General features: G+C 44.3%; 1 pseudogene; it reads right to left on the bottom strand.

Moving 5' to 3' along the window:
* Positions 1–5,717: 5,717 nt before the first annotated feature.
* Positions 5,718–9,847, bottom strand: LOC123403481 (annotated as a pseudogene).
* Between the last annotated feature and the right edge of the window lie 3,074 nt (positions 9,848–12,921).

Here is a 12,921-nt window from a genome sequence, read left to right as displayed (position 1 = left end):
TTTTTGTCATTTAATTCCTATTGTTATTAGGTTTGTGCTAGATTATTAGGGTTAGTAATATTTAGAATTAGGAAAAAGGAAAATAAGAAGAGGAGGAGAAGAAAAGAAGAAAAATGAGAATAAGAAGAGGAGGAGAGGAGAAGAAGAGGAAGAAGTAGAAGAAGAGAAGAGGAAAAGTAGAAGAAGAGAAGAGGAGAAGTAGTAGAAGAAGAGTAGAAGTAGAAGAAGAAGTAGAAGAAGAGGAGAAATAGAAGAAGAGGAAAAATTAGTTTAGGATTACAAGAAGAAGAAATATTGTATAGTGTATATGCTTAAGTGTTAATAGTGTTTCTTAGATTATTGCTTAATTTTGCTATTGTATATGCTTAAGTGTTAATAGTTTAATTTTGCTATTGTATATGCTTAAGTGTTAATAGTTTATTTTTAGCAAGAAAATTAATTGAACTAGTTTATTTTTTTAGTTCATTTTACGATGCCTATCCCGCATCCTCGTCGTCGACTCGGCGGAGGACACCTGCTTGATCAGAGGGGCCCTGTCCGGGACTGGGCTCCGCTCGGCTGGTATTGGGAGGTGCTACCTTCCGGGGGGCGTAGGTTGGTGAGGCGCCAGCCCGTCGTTGACCCGATCCTTGTTTGGTGGCGGTCGCGTGGGCCAGTGAGGGTGCCGAGGCTTCCGGACACCGCATAGGTGGTACGTCACCGTGTCAGCGAGGAGGATGAGCACGTCCGTCGCTACATGGTTGCGTTGGAGGGCAGGTTCGAGCATACCTGGTAGGTTCTTCGGGGATCTCACTGGAGCTATGATCCTGTGATGGTTCCTTCTCTTTGGGTGTCCACCGCCTGCGCCGATACCCGTCGGGCGCTACGGTTCTAGATGTATCAGTGATGCTATATGGATGATAGTATTCGAGGAGTATTAGTGATAATATTCGACGATGTACGGACAAAAGAGATGATGTATTTGATTATAATTGAATGCATGCTAATTTGAATACTACTTTATTTTACGATTTGGTTTTGCTTATTGAATGCTCAAATTGGAAAAGTACTCCTACTTTGAATACTATGCAGAAATCTAGGAGTCCCGGGTGGAGCCACGACCCGGGACTAAAGTTGTTTTGGAACGGATTTCCCGATAGAATAATTCTTTTTTGGTACAAAGGTTAAGAGAATCCGTTTTTTGCAGAACTATGGATCCACATATCAGGAACCTCGAAGAGGAAGAACTTCTCGAAGATATAATCAAAGACGGCCCCGACGTTGAACCAGCTGAATCTCCGTCATCATATCTAAACCCCTCCGGATATGGAATGGAGGTCGAGCGACACCAAGATGAAGCCGATGGGGCAGGAGATAGGTCCAATGACGGAGAAGGTGATAGCTCCACTGATGGAGAAGCCGGTGAAGAAATAATAAAGTCCGGCGAGGTATACATATGAAGTTCGACAATCACTTGTAATATGTGAAAAATATTGGAGATAGCTCTATATTGTATACATATACATTCATTTGACGAATGTTTCACCCTCTTAGGCCTCCACATCGAGCAAAGCTACGAAACGAGGCCCGACTAGAAAGTTGGATGCACGGACGCATTACACCTTTGAGGTGATATTGCCTACGGGCGAACCCAAGCTTCCTAAGAATGCTGCTGACACATTCAAGAAGCAATGCGGAGTTCTCGTTAGGGATCACGTCCCGATCAGCGTTCGGGAGTGGAACAAGCGCAAAGGGGCAGCCGATAGTGACTATGTCGCCGAAAGGTACAAAGATAATCTTTGGAATGATCTCATGTCACATTTCAACCTGCCAGAATGTGAGAATGAAGACGCCGCAGACAAACTGAGGGCCAAAGTCAAGCAGTGGACTCTAAAGAAGATGGCCGAACTGTTCCGTAGCTGGAATAAGAAGCTATGGAAAAACTATCTAAAGACAAAGAAAGTGCCAGTATTCGAGGGGTATCTAGCCAAGTAGGCGAATCACTGGAAGGCATTTCAAGAGTACAAGGAGTTAGAAGATGCCCAGGCATTATCAGAAAAGAACAAGATAAATGCCGACAAGAAGAAATATCACCACAAGCTAGGGCCAGGGGGCTATGAGACTGCCATCCCAAAGTGGGATAAGAAAGAGCAAGATCTGCTAGATGAAGGCATCGTACCTGAACCACTCCGTGATGAGTGGGAATTGAGAGCAAGAAATTGGTTCCTTGCGCATGGTGGGTCGTACGACGAAAAAACAGGGGACCTCATCTGCAGTGACGGTCTTAGGATACCTAGGGAGAATTGGAAAAGGATAGTGAAAGAAATTAAGGAGGGAAAAAGAAAGTTCACTGCAGATTGAGAGAAAGATTTGCTCACACTGGTCCTCGGCAATGACGAACATTGAGGACGAACGCGAGGCTTCGGTCCTTCTTACCCGTGGTGGCTTGGTTTGCCAGAGACCAAGACACTTACAGAAGCCGAGAGAGAGCAAAGAAGCGGCACCAGGATGAGGAGAATGACAAGTTCAACTAGTTGCTTGCCAGGATTAACGAGCAACAGAAGCAGATTGATGAGCTTAGAGGAGTAGCGCGCGAGGAAGATCCTGCACTTGATATTACCGGCGCCCATCTAAGCGGAAAAGCAGCGTGGCTGAATCTGAGGCCCCGCCCGACGATGCACGAAGAATGTTAGAGGGCGGTCCCGGCTACCCCGTGGATGGAATCAAGGAGTCAACATCATGTGAACTCCATCAGAAATTCAAGAACATATCCATGAAGGTGGCCGTCGGACAAGCTTTACCTTCTGGCCCTGATGCACGCTGGCATGGCCGTGAGATTCCAGCTGGCTTTGCTAAAGTCGGGGTGGATGAAATCATGGCGGGGTTTTATGATATGGAGCTTGACATAGCGGGACCCGAAGATGAGAGGACACTCGGAGAAGTACTGGGTGGAGTCGTCCTATGGGACAAGAACTACATCAAGCTTCCAGGCTCGGCCCCAAGGACAACACCGCCTCTGAGTCGTCGCAGGTCACCTACACCTCCATTACCTCCAAGCCCTCCACATGACGTCGGCCAGCACAACACGAGTCCATCTCGATCACTGCCGCCGGACTTGGGTCGTCCGTCTCTGCCGCCGCCCGCACAGGATACTAAGCGGAAGCGTGCCACCAAGAACGCTCCGCCGACGATTTCTAAGCGACGGAGCCCCCCAAAGCGCAAACGGTCACCCCTCCCAAAGGTACCTCATGCTAATCTTCCTATCAGACCTTATGATCATACCCCCGAGGAAAACGCCAGGATAGCAAAGGAACATCATGATGCGCAGATGAAAAAGAAGGAACCCGAGCCCCGCCCGGAATACACCGAGAAGCAAATAGCATTTGCAAAATACTTCACGACCCTTCCATCACAGTATGAGTTCCACCATAAGCCTAATGACTATACACGCACATTGCAGAAGGAAGTGAAAAAGAGCAGATCACGTGCAAGTGCAAGTGGGAGCAAATCAAGTTCAACTACATGCAAGAAAAAATCAGACGTTCCTCAGCTTGGACAACAGGCCAAACAGTCGATCCCACCCCTCAAAGTGTTAACCGAGAATGTTCCCCCTCCGGTGCAGGGGCATGATTTTGAATTAGCAAAGAAGTGGGGTGTCTCGGTTGAAGATGTTCTGGCTTCCCAAGACAACAGGTTACCCAAGGCTGTGGTAGCCCCTAAGCCACAGTTTTTCATGGGAGAGCCTTTGGTCAGCAAAGATGATCTCCCAACAAATATGCGTTACTTGCATACATGGTACTTAAGTGAATCAAAGAATGGGAGAACGATGATCGTGGTGAGTGTCCCACGGGAGTACTACGGCCGCCTCGAAGAAATCCATATCGACTTTGATGAACTCTTCCAGATGTATAATGGCGACGCCCTCGACGAACCGCTTATGGGTTGCTATTGTCTGTAAGTTTTTCAATTCATTGTCTACATATAACTTGTTTAGTTATTTCAATTCATTGTCTATATATAACTTGTACTCTATTATGCAGAATGAAGATTCTGGATTGTAAAAGTAAGAACATCCTAAATATTGGGTTTATTGACCCAGATAAAATACATATAGCGACGCTAACTGATAAACCCAAGGAGACGGAGGAAAACCTTCTAAGGTTTCTAACAGATCAAAATTTCTGTGACCACATACTGTTTCCATACAACTTCAGGTGAGGGTCTTTACTCTGTTGTGTCCATTCACTTATAAGTGTAATTGATAAGTTACTGACACACACACACACACACACACACACACACACACACACACACACACACAAACATATATATATATACATGTGCAGCTTCCATTGGATTCTGTTGGACATTAAAATTGATAAGGGAAGAGTTGATGCCTTCGACCCATTATCAAGACCCTTGGAACAGTTCCAAAGCCAGCAGGACATGCTCCAAGGATAATTTCAATCATTCTTGCGCTCTATCGGTCTCTTTCGTTGATTTTTTGATATATCAATTAATGAAAAACTTAGCAAATCATTATCCTTGTCGGGCAGGGTTTGGAAGCGGTTCAAGTGCGTGACTCCCGGTATCGAGCCTGAGAAGCTGACCTTTAGAGCGGCTCAGGTAAGTAGTAGTGTGATATACTTATATTATCAATACATTTATAATGCTAGATTATTATTTTGATTATATATATTCTATTCTCGTAAAGTGCGACCAGCAGCCACGGGGGACGCATCTATGCGGATACTATGTTTGCAAGACCATTCGCACGTTTACCTCTGAGCACTAGGATCACAAATTCGATGTAAGCAATGAACATTCACACCTCTATTTTTACCCGTCATTCTTTATTATCATGATTGATATTCATATTCATCTCCTCTTCTTATATAGTACACGGCCATGAGGACGAAGGTCCTACCTCGATTGCTGTTGCAGAGGAGCTTGCGACCTTTCTGAGGACGGAAGCTATAGATGACAAAGGACGATTTAGTGTAGCTAGGGGCCATTACTGATGTTCGTCCATGTAATCGAATAGACGGGCTCTAGTCCCGATAATTCAGATCTCCATATAATTGTATATATATGCTCGCTTGTAAGATAAGTTAATCTTATATATATATATGCATAATTATTTCTATTTAAATTATATGAAAACTAATTCCCGAACACCAAACGAGGCATCACGTTAATCTCCCGAACACCTAAACCCTAAAACCCTAAAACCCAAAAATAATTTCATTCAAAAAAAAACCCAAAAATAAGCAAAATTTGAAACTCTTTAGTCCCGGTCCTTGTAACGAACCGGGACTAAAGGTCCTGCCCCTGGGGCGCTACGAGGCGCCCACTTGGAGCACCTTTAGTCCCGACTTGTAACAGGGCGGGGACTAAAGGTTAGGCCTTTAGTCCCGCCCCTTTAGTCCCGGTTGGTGAACCGGAACTAAAGCGCCTTACGGGCCGGGGCTAAATGCCCCGTCCCCACTAGGCTTGCATTTCAATAAGATTGTTGGCCTGAACAAACAGGACTCCTTGCCATTATGTTTGCAAATTCTTCAGTTTGCACCAACAAAACTGATTCATGAAAACTACAGGCACTCTCCATGCATCTGCACTACACATGAAAGCTTATCGCCCGTACACAAAAGTACAGAGTACACAACACTTGCAATTTCTGCTCAATTCATGTCGCAGCGGCGATGCAAAGCTCAGTGGCATCGCTCCTCTTGAATCCAAGCATTTAGAAGCCCCCAGCAGCAGGATCAAGGCCTCCCTTCCACCTGATCAAGTCATGGTTTTAGTTGTATCGGATGTACGACCATGCACCAGTGTTTAATATATCAAAAAAAAATCATTTCCACGCATAGCAAAATGAATCTGCCAAGCAGAGTCTCACCTAATAGATACTAATGCTTTGCTTAGCACATTTCCAATGTATATCTGGAAGAGTTAATCAGTTAGCGATTATCAATGGGATTAATTCCAAATGAAAAGAACAAATCAAGAAGAGGATAGTACTTGAAGCATAGTGTGCTAGCACCTCGCAGTCGTACCTAGAATGAAGCTGGAAGATGCCGCAGAAAGAAGTTTTCTTTTTTAATCATCTCTTCCTCTGATGTTCTTGTCTGTGCTTCTTGTTTCCTTCTTTTCAGCTCCTGACACTGATGAAGTTCCTTCGTCATTGTACTCTGCATCCGCCGGGCCAACGGAACAAATAAAAAAAAGAGGGAATAAAAATGAAAAATTAGGGGACAGAGCAACCATGCATAGAACTAATTAAGATGTACGAGCAGCTGTGCTAATTACCTCCTGATTTCGATGACCTGTCGATCAAGAAGTATTGTGACAACATATCCCTTGCCCTGACAGCATCCTCATTTGCTAACTGGCGCACTTCCTTACAGTAATCGCCCCGCTTAACGCTTGGCATGGCCGCATCATCCTCCATATCTATGACTATGTTATGCAACAAGCAGCAGACACCAAGCATCATTTCTAGAGTGTCCAGATTGTCCGGCCACCGCGTCTCTCCCTGCAGGCAGCTCCATGTATCTTCGAACCTTGCCAGCGCCTTCAGCGCGCATGACGTGGCTGACGAGTGTCTCCTATTGAACTCCGCCTTGGAATCTGAGAGGTCTTCTTGCTGGTAAGGTGTGATTAGCCAGGATAGAAGAGGGTATCCTTCGTCACCAATTATGTACTCCCCGACTTCTGGTCCATCTAAGTCTGCCTTCAGCTTGCTGCCATTCAAGTGAGCACCCTTCTCGCACTCCTTGAAGAATTTAGAATTCTGCAAAATGCTCAATTGGTCCATGCTTCCTGCCGATGTCAAATGAATGTTCCAGAACCTCATCTCTGGATCAACGAAATATTGCATTATAATGTTTTGAGTCTTCCCATGGCCGTAGTTTGGTCCAAATGGGACATGAGTTGTATGTATAACACCGCAGCAGTTATGCATATTGTGGATATTTCCAAGCATGTACTTGATCTTATCCATTTTACTGGAGTCTGGCCAGTGCACGTGGTGCATTCCTCGCTCGTACACAGCAGCAACGAACCTCTCAGTTACCAACAAGATGGTTGACTCGTTCACACCAAGAGATGATTCTAGGGTCTCCGATGGCTCCGTAGAGTACAACCTTCTCAGTGCAACGGCTACTTTGTCTTCTAAAGAGAGCACCCTCCCGTCAACAAAGGTGTAGCTATCCGTATATTCCCATGACGGCACTTTCACCAAGCTGCAGATGTAGCTAAAGGTTTTGCTTGTCACTTTGAATACAGACTCAAATCTTCGCGCATCGTCAGAATAAGATAAGGCCCCTGCATAAGAAGAAACCGGTAGAGTAATTATACAATTCATAGCTGGCAAGGCAAGAGATCAAATATTTGAGTTAAAACTGTGAGATCCAGAAATAACATGTGAGCAGGGAAGTAGGAACAAGTTACTACAGCAGAAATTTATCAAATGACATACTCCAACCATATCATAAAGTAGCACTGGTCAACAAATAGTCAGCCATCTATTTTTATCTAGATAAAAAGCTAGTAATACATCTATGTTGACATTAATACCATGTTTTATTGTTCAACACTAGAATGGTATATTCAAAAGGAACTGTTGGGAATATGTTCGAACTCCTACACACTGATGAAAGGTGAAAAAAAAGAGAGTAGTACAAATAACCAAAATAAATTGCAAACTTAAGATGAAAAGCAATGCTAAATCACCTCTAGACATGAAAGAGCTGACATTTGTCTCCAAGTTGTAGGGTTTAGCTTTGTACAAGACATACCGTCCTTCACCTGCATATGCCTTAGCATGCTCAGCACGGCTGAACTTGTCCCACTCAGGGCCAGTTTGTCCGGCGGCTATGGAAGTGAGCAGAGCTAGACTGCAGTCTAGCTCGAAACGCGTTAGGTTTATACCCCCCATCAATTCTGGGAGTGTCTCCATATCGTCATCCTTGAAAATGAGCTTTTGGAGTGCAGGAACACCCTCCAGCACCTTCAGCTCTGGGCAGTCTTGGATGGTAAGCTTCTGCAGTTTGGGAAAGTTAGTGATCCTCTCCAGGTCAAGGTTTCCAACCACTTCCAGTTCGACCAGATATGGAAAGTTTTCAAGAGAGATGAGACCCTCGACATAGTGTATAGTTAATTTATTCAAAGTCGTTGCCTGGGAGGCAAGGCCAGGAGGAAGACACTTCAGTTTGCAGCTGACTAGCATTAGTTTCTGCAAGATAGGAAAGGCTTCCACTTGCTCCTCCCACTCCCACTCCTCCCATTCCATCATTCCCATCAAATCCATCGTATGCAATCTCGGAAATGTAGCCAGAACCTGGGAAGGACGAGGACTGTGGTGATGGTAGGACTGCAAGAAATCTGGTCCAACATGCTTGATGGCTAGAGCACGGTTGATCTGAAAGAACTCTAGATAAGGGAGCTGACACAAGCCATTAGGAAGCTTTCTGCAGCAAGCCAGGTCATGAATGAACAGAATCCTCAAACACTTGAGGGGCACAACTAATGATGACATCATCCACCTTGGGAGCCGTCGACCAAAATATCCGACGATGACAAGATATTCTAACCTGGGTGGAGGGCAGAGCTCATCAAACACCTTCGTTATTCGTTCTTGTTCTTCACCGGAGACGCTATTTTCCTCTTTAATCAGCCCATCATCTCCCAATCTACTACCACGATATAAGGATAGGTCGTTAAGACGCACCTTCTCATCAAGCTTTGCCTTTGCTGCGGATGAGGAAGCAATTACATTCTCTAGTCTGTCCAGTCCAAGATTCTTGAGCCAAGAAAGAGGACCCAACTCTTCCAAACTGCACCAATCTCCATCCACCAGGGCTGGAAACCCAGCTAATGATCTCAAATTTGTTAGAACACAAAATCCTCGAGGCATGTTGTTTATAATAGTATCATAGAAATTAAGATACCTTAGTTGCCCTAACTTTAAAATGCTACATGGAAGTTTCACAAATTGTTTGCATCCTACAAGGTTAATGCACTGCAAGAATTTCATCTTTCCAATGCTATCTGGCAGACTAGATATATCAGAATTTTGTAAGGACAAGTACCTCAGATGCTTGAATTCATGCAAAGATTCAACTAAGAGACCAACATGTCCAGAATCTATATGTAAAGTTCGTAGACATGGAAAATGAACCAAAGAATCACCATGCTTCATATTTATGTGGCCAACTGATATTAGTGTTCTCAGTGTGCTTTGTGTTTGTAAAGAAGTCCACTTTAGCCCATCTGATTCTGATGCTTTGCTGTCTAGAGATAACCGAAGAAACTTTTGTGCAGTAAGTTTACTACCAATACTAGTTTCTCCGGTGTGAGCTGCTAGTGCCTCATCTCTAGCCACAAATTGAGCAAATGAGCGAACAATATCATGCATGTTGCAAACACAATGAGTGGCATATTTTACATTTGGTTCTATCAGGTTCCTCGAGATTAGCTCCTTATAGTACTTGCTTCCAAATTCTTCTAAGTCGCCTGAGATTCCATGAAGAAAGCCTTCACTAATCCACATGCCAATGATGTTGTCACTAGTGAACACTGTAGTTTTAGGGAGAAGGGAGTAGTATAGAAAGCATTGTTTGATTCAAGAAGGCAAATCTTCATAGCTTAAATATACTGCATGGTTTAGCTCTTCAGGCATTTCAGATTCTGACCATATAGAGTCATCCAGAACCATCTTCCACGCATGGTATTTTTTATCTTTCTGGCACAAGAGCCCTCCCATAACTTTGACAGCAAGAGGCAAACCATCACATTTGGCTACAATTTCTATCCCAATGTCCTTGAGCATATTAATTTCACGCCCATCTGTCTCACTTGAGACCATGTGTAAAAATGGTTGGAACCAATAAAGTCCATAAGAAGGGGTTTGTCTTACAAGAACAGTGGTGGTTTATTAGTGTCTAGTGTTCAGTTCAGTCAATAATAGGCCCGTGAACAAAAGGAAACTAATCAGGGACACATTATTGTACTACCTAAACTGAGTTGTCAAGTGAATGAACTTATAACCGCTGATGTTGCTGTCTACCGGGATACCTAGCACCTGAGAGATCTAACACCAAACATGGTCAGCCAACATGATGCAAAGTTTCTACCTTTATTTTTACCTAGAATATGTATTCTCTTTTAGTCTATCAATATTCAGAAAAGAAAGTCACATTTGTTATATGACTACATGACAGTGAAGGGTCTCATCTATGTTTGAATTTATCTTTATTTTGTTGAAGTCTATAATCAATTGCCTAGCCCTTTCCAACAGTTCGGAATTTTGGTTGCGTTTGCTAGTGCATAAAGCTTAACATGGTATCATGGCCTAAGATCTTGAGTTTAAATTCTGGCTTTCGTAATTCATTAAAAAATTGTTGCCCCCCCTTTTGTCCACGTATAGACCTTATGAGTCATACATCTGAGTCTTGCGTTGGCTACTGCATGAAGCTTAACATACATAATATATTCTTTTTATAATCCAATTTCCAAATAAGCATAAGTTTTCTAAGGAATACTATAAAGGATAGTACAACATCAGCATGGATCAAAATTCTCACCCGCAGAGGTTTGAACCTGCTGGGTGTGGGATTGTGCACACACTCTCCCAATCAAATTTGTTCATACTAATTTTTGTTCTAGCTTGTTTGCCTTTTCTAACAAATACTAATATATTACTCCAACAACTCAATTTTTTATGTTGTGAGTTAGAAGATCTTTTATCCTGTTGATTAATGACTTTTAGTGTCTTTTGTTCCAATTGATTAAATTATCATCTGAACTCACACCAAAAATATGTTCCGTGTTGGGTGCATTTTGATTCAAGTTCATGGGTATTTTTTAACCAGCCAACTAATTCTTTTGTGCTCACATACATACTAACATGTTATGTAGTGGGAGCATCACTTTTTCAGCATTATAAGAATGTTTATTCTTGATAACTACTCCCTCCATCCCATAAAAAAGAACGTTTTTGGCAGTGTGTGTGATCATGTGAGCTCAGCCGCCCGTGTCAGCTCGCTCGACAATGTGTCGTTGCCCTCGATCCCTGGCAACAACGTTGTGGCGATGCGTAGCGATCTGGCTCTTCGGCGTTGGTAGAACTCTCCTATGTCACGCGCCACCTTCGTAGGCCTACAGCTTCGATTCCATTCCTGGTTCTTCTTCCTGCAGGTTCCCCCACTTTGCTTGACTTGTTGTGGGCAGTGGCTTGGCAATAGACTGGGACATCTCACTGACGAGGTGGTTGTGTACGGTTGACTGGCGAGGGTGTTTTGAATAAGCCGGTTCTCCTTCTAGCTCTATGGTGAGCGCCTCCTTTCGTCTGATGGTGTGGTGTCGTCGAGTCTGGACAAGGGGGAAGGGTCCCTCTTAGACGAGCGAGAAGGAGGTTGTGTGGTCTTTTGGCTCCTGATGTCGTCAACGGTTAGTTTGTTCTCTTAGCGTTGGGCGACACTCTAGTTGTTTCGACCTTCTGCTTCGATGTTCAAGCATGTATGGCAATGCCTTAGTACAGCTGTTCTTAATCTTTTACATTTCTTTTTTGCTTGTGGAGTGTCTTGTACTGTAAACTGGCTCTCAGCAATTATGTATTCCCTTCGTCCCATAATATAAAAGCATTTTTAACACTAGTGTATTATAAAAAATACTTCTATATTATGGGAGAGAGGAAGTATCTTGTAATTCCTGACAAGCTTGTCTCGAGCCTTCTTTCTAAAAGAGGAGTTCACGAGTTGGGGTACTGTAGTTTTTGAGTAGTGATTAGAGAGGATAGTTTAGGGCAGTGGTGAAAGCATAGCATATTCCCCACGTGACTCTAGTAATTAACCTAGTTGTAGCAAAGTCCTAGATAGTTTAGTATTAAGTTTACAAAGCCTGTTTAGGAAACGATCACGTGTATAAACCGGCAACGTACCTGTACGTATAATCCGGAGTTGCGTCGTGTTGGTTGCCGACTCGGACGGCAACGCGTTGGACGCGGCAACGATGTATCTCTTTATATAGCAATCAAAGACAAACAAACGGTGCAAGTTGAAGCACCACCAAAACCAGTTTTGTTCCTGTTGATTCGTTCGCTACAGCACGAGAGTTTCCGCCGAGAGTTTCCGCTGGATCGATCAAGCACAGCGTGCAACTAGCTAGCAAGAAGATCCATCCACCTGTGTGCGTGTTAGCTTCACAAGCTAGCTTTGCACGTAGGAGTGTTGGAGTGCTGCTGCCTGCTGATTTGATCTACGGTTCAAAACCAACAATTGGTATCAGAGCCTCGACGATCTACGATCTACGATGACGGACAGCAACGCTGAGTCGGTCATGTCCGGCAGCGGTGGTGCCAAGGCGAACAAGAAGGGCGACAAGGTGAAGAAGGGCGTCAAGTCAGCAACCAGTGGTGGAGGAACGAGCGGCGCCAACGTCCAGGCGCATCGCAACATCCCCATCCAGTACCCGATGCTCACCGACGCCAACTACGGCGTGTGGGCGGTGAAGATGAAGATTATTCTTCGATCCCTTCGAGTGTGGGAGGCCATCACGGACGACGACGTCGACGAGGAGCGCGACGAAGGTGCCATGGCCGCCATAGCCCAGTCTGTGCCAGATTCCGTGTTGATGACATTGGCGGAGTTTGAGACGGCAAGAGAGGCGTGGAATGCACTCAAGGAGATGAGGATCGGAGAAGATCGCGTCACCAAGGCTCGGGCACAAGTGCTGAAGCGCCAATTTCACAAGTTGCAGATGGAGGAAACTGAATTGGTGAATGACTACGCCATGCGTCTTACTACTTTGGTGGGAGAGATCCGCGCGCTTGGTGCAAAGCTCGATGAGATCGAGATCGTGGAGAAGTTTTTCAGTTCAGTCACTGATAAACTCACGTACATCATCGGCACGCTCGAGCAGCTTTACGACATCGACGACATG

Source organism: Hordeum vulgare, chromosome 6H, assembly GCF_904849725.1.
Source record: "Hordeum vulgare subsp. vulgare chromosome 6H, MorexV3_pseudomolecules_assembly, whole genome shotgun sequence".
In the NCBI taxonomy this organism is placed as follows: Eukaryota; Viridiplantae; Streptophyta; class Magnoliopsida; order Poales; family Poaceae; genus Hordeum; species Hordeum vulgare.
Note: the sequence above shows the minus strand (reverse complement) of the source record. Positions and strands in the feature narration are given on the sequence as shown.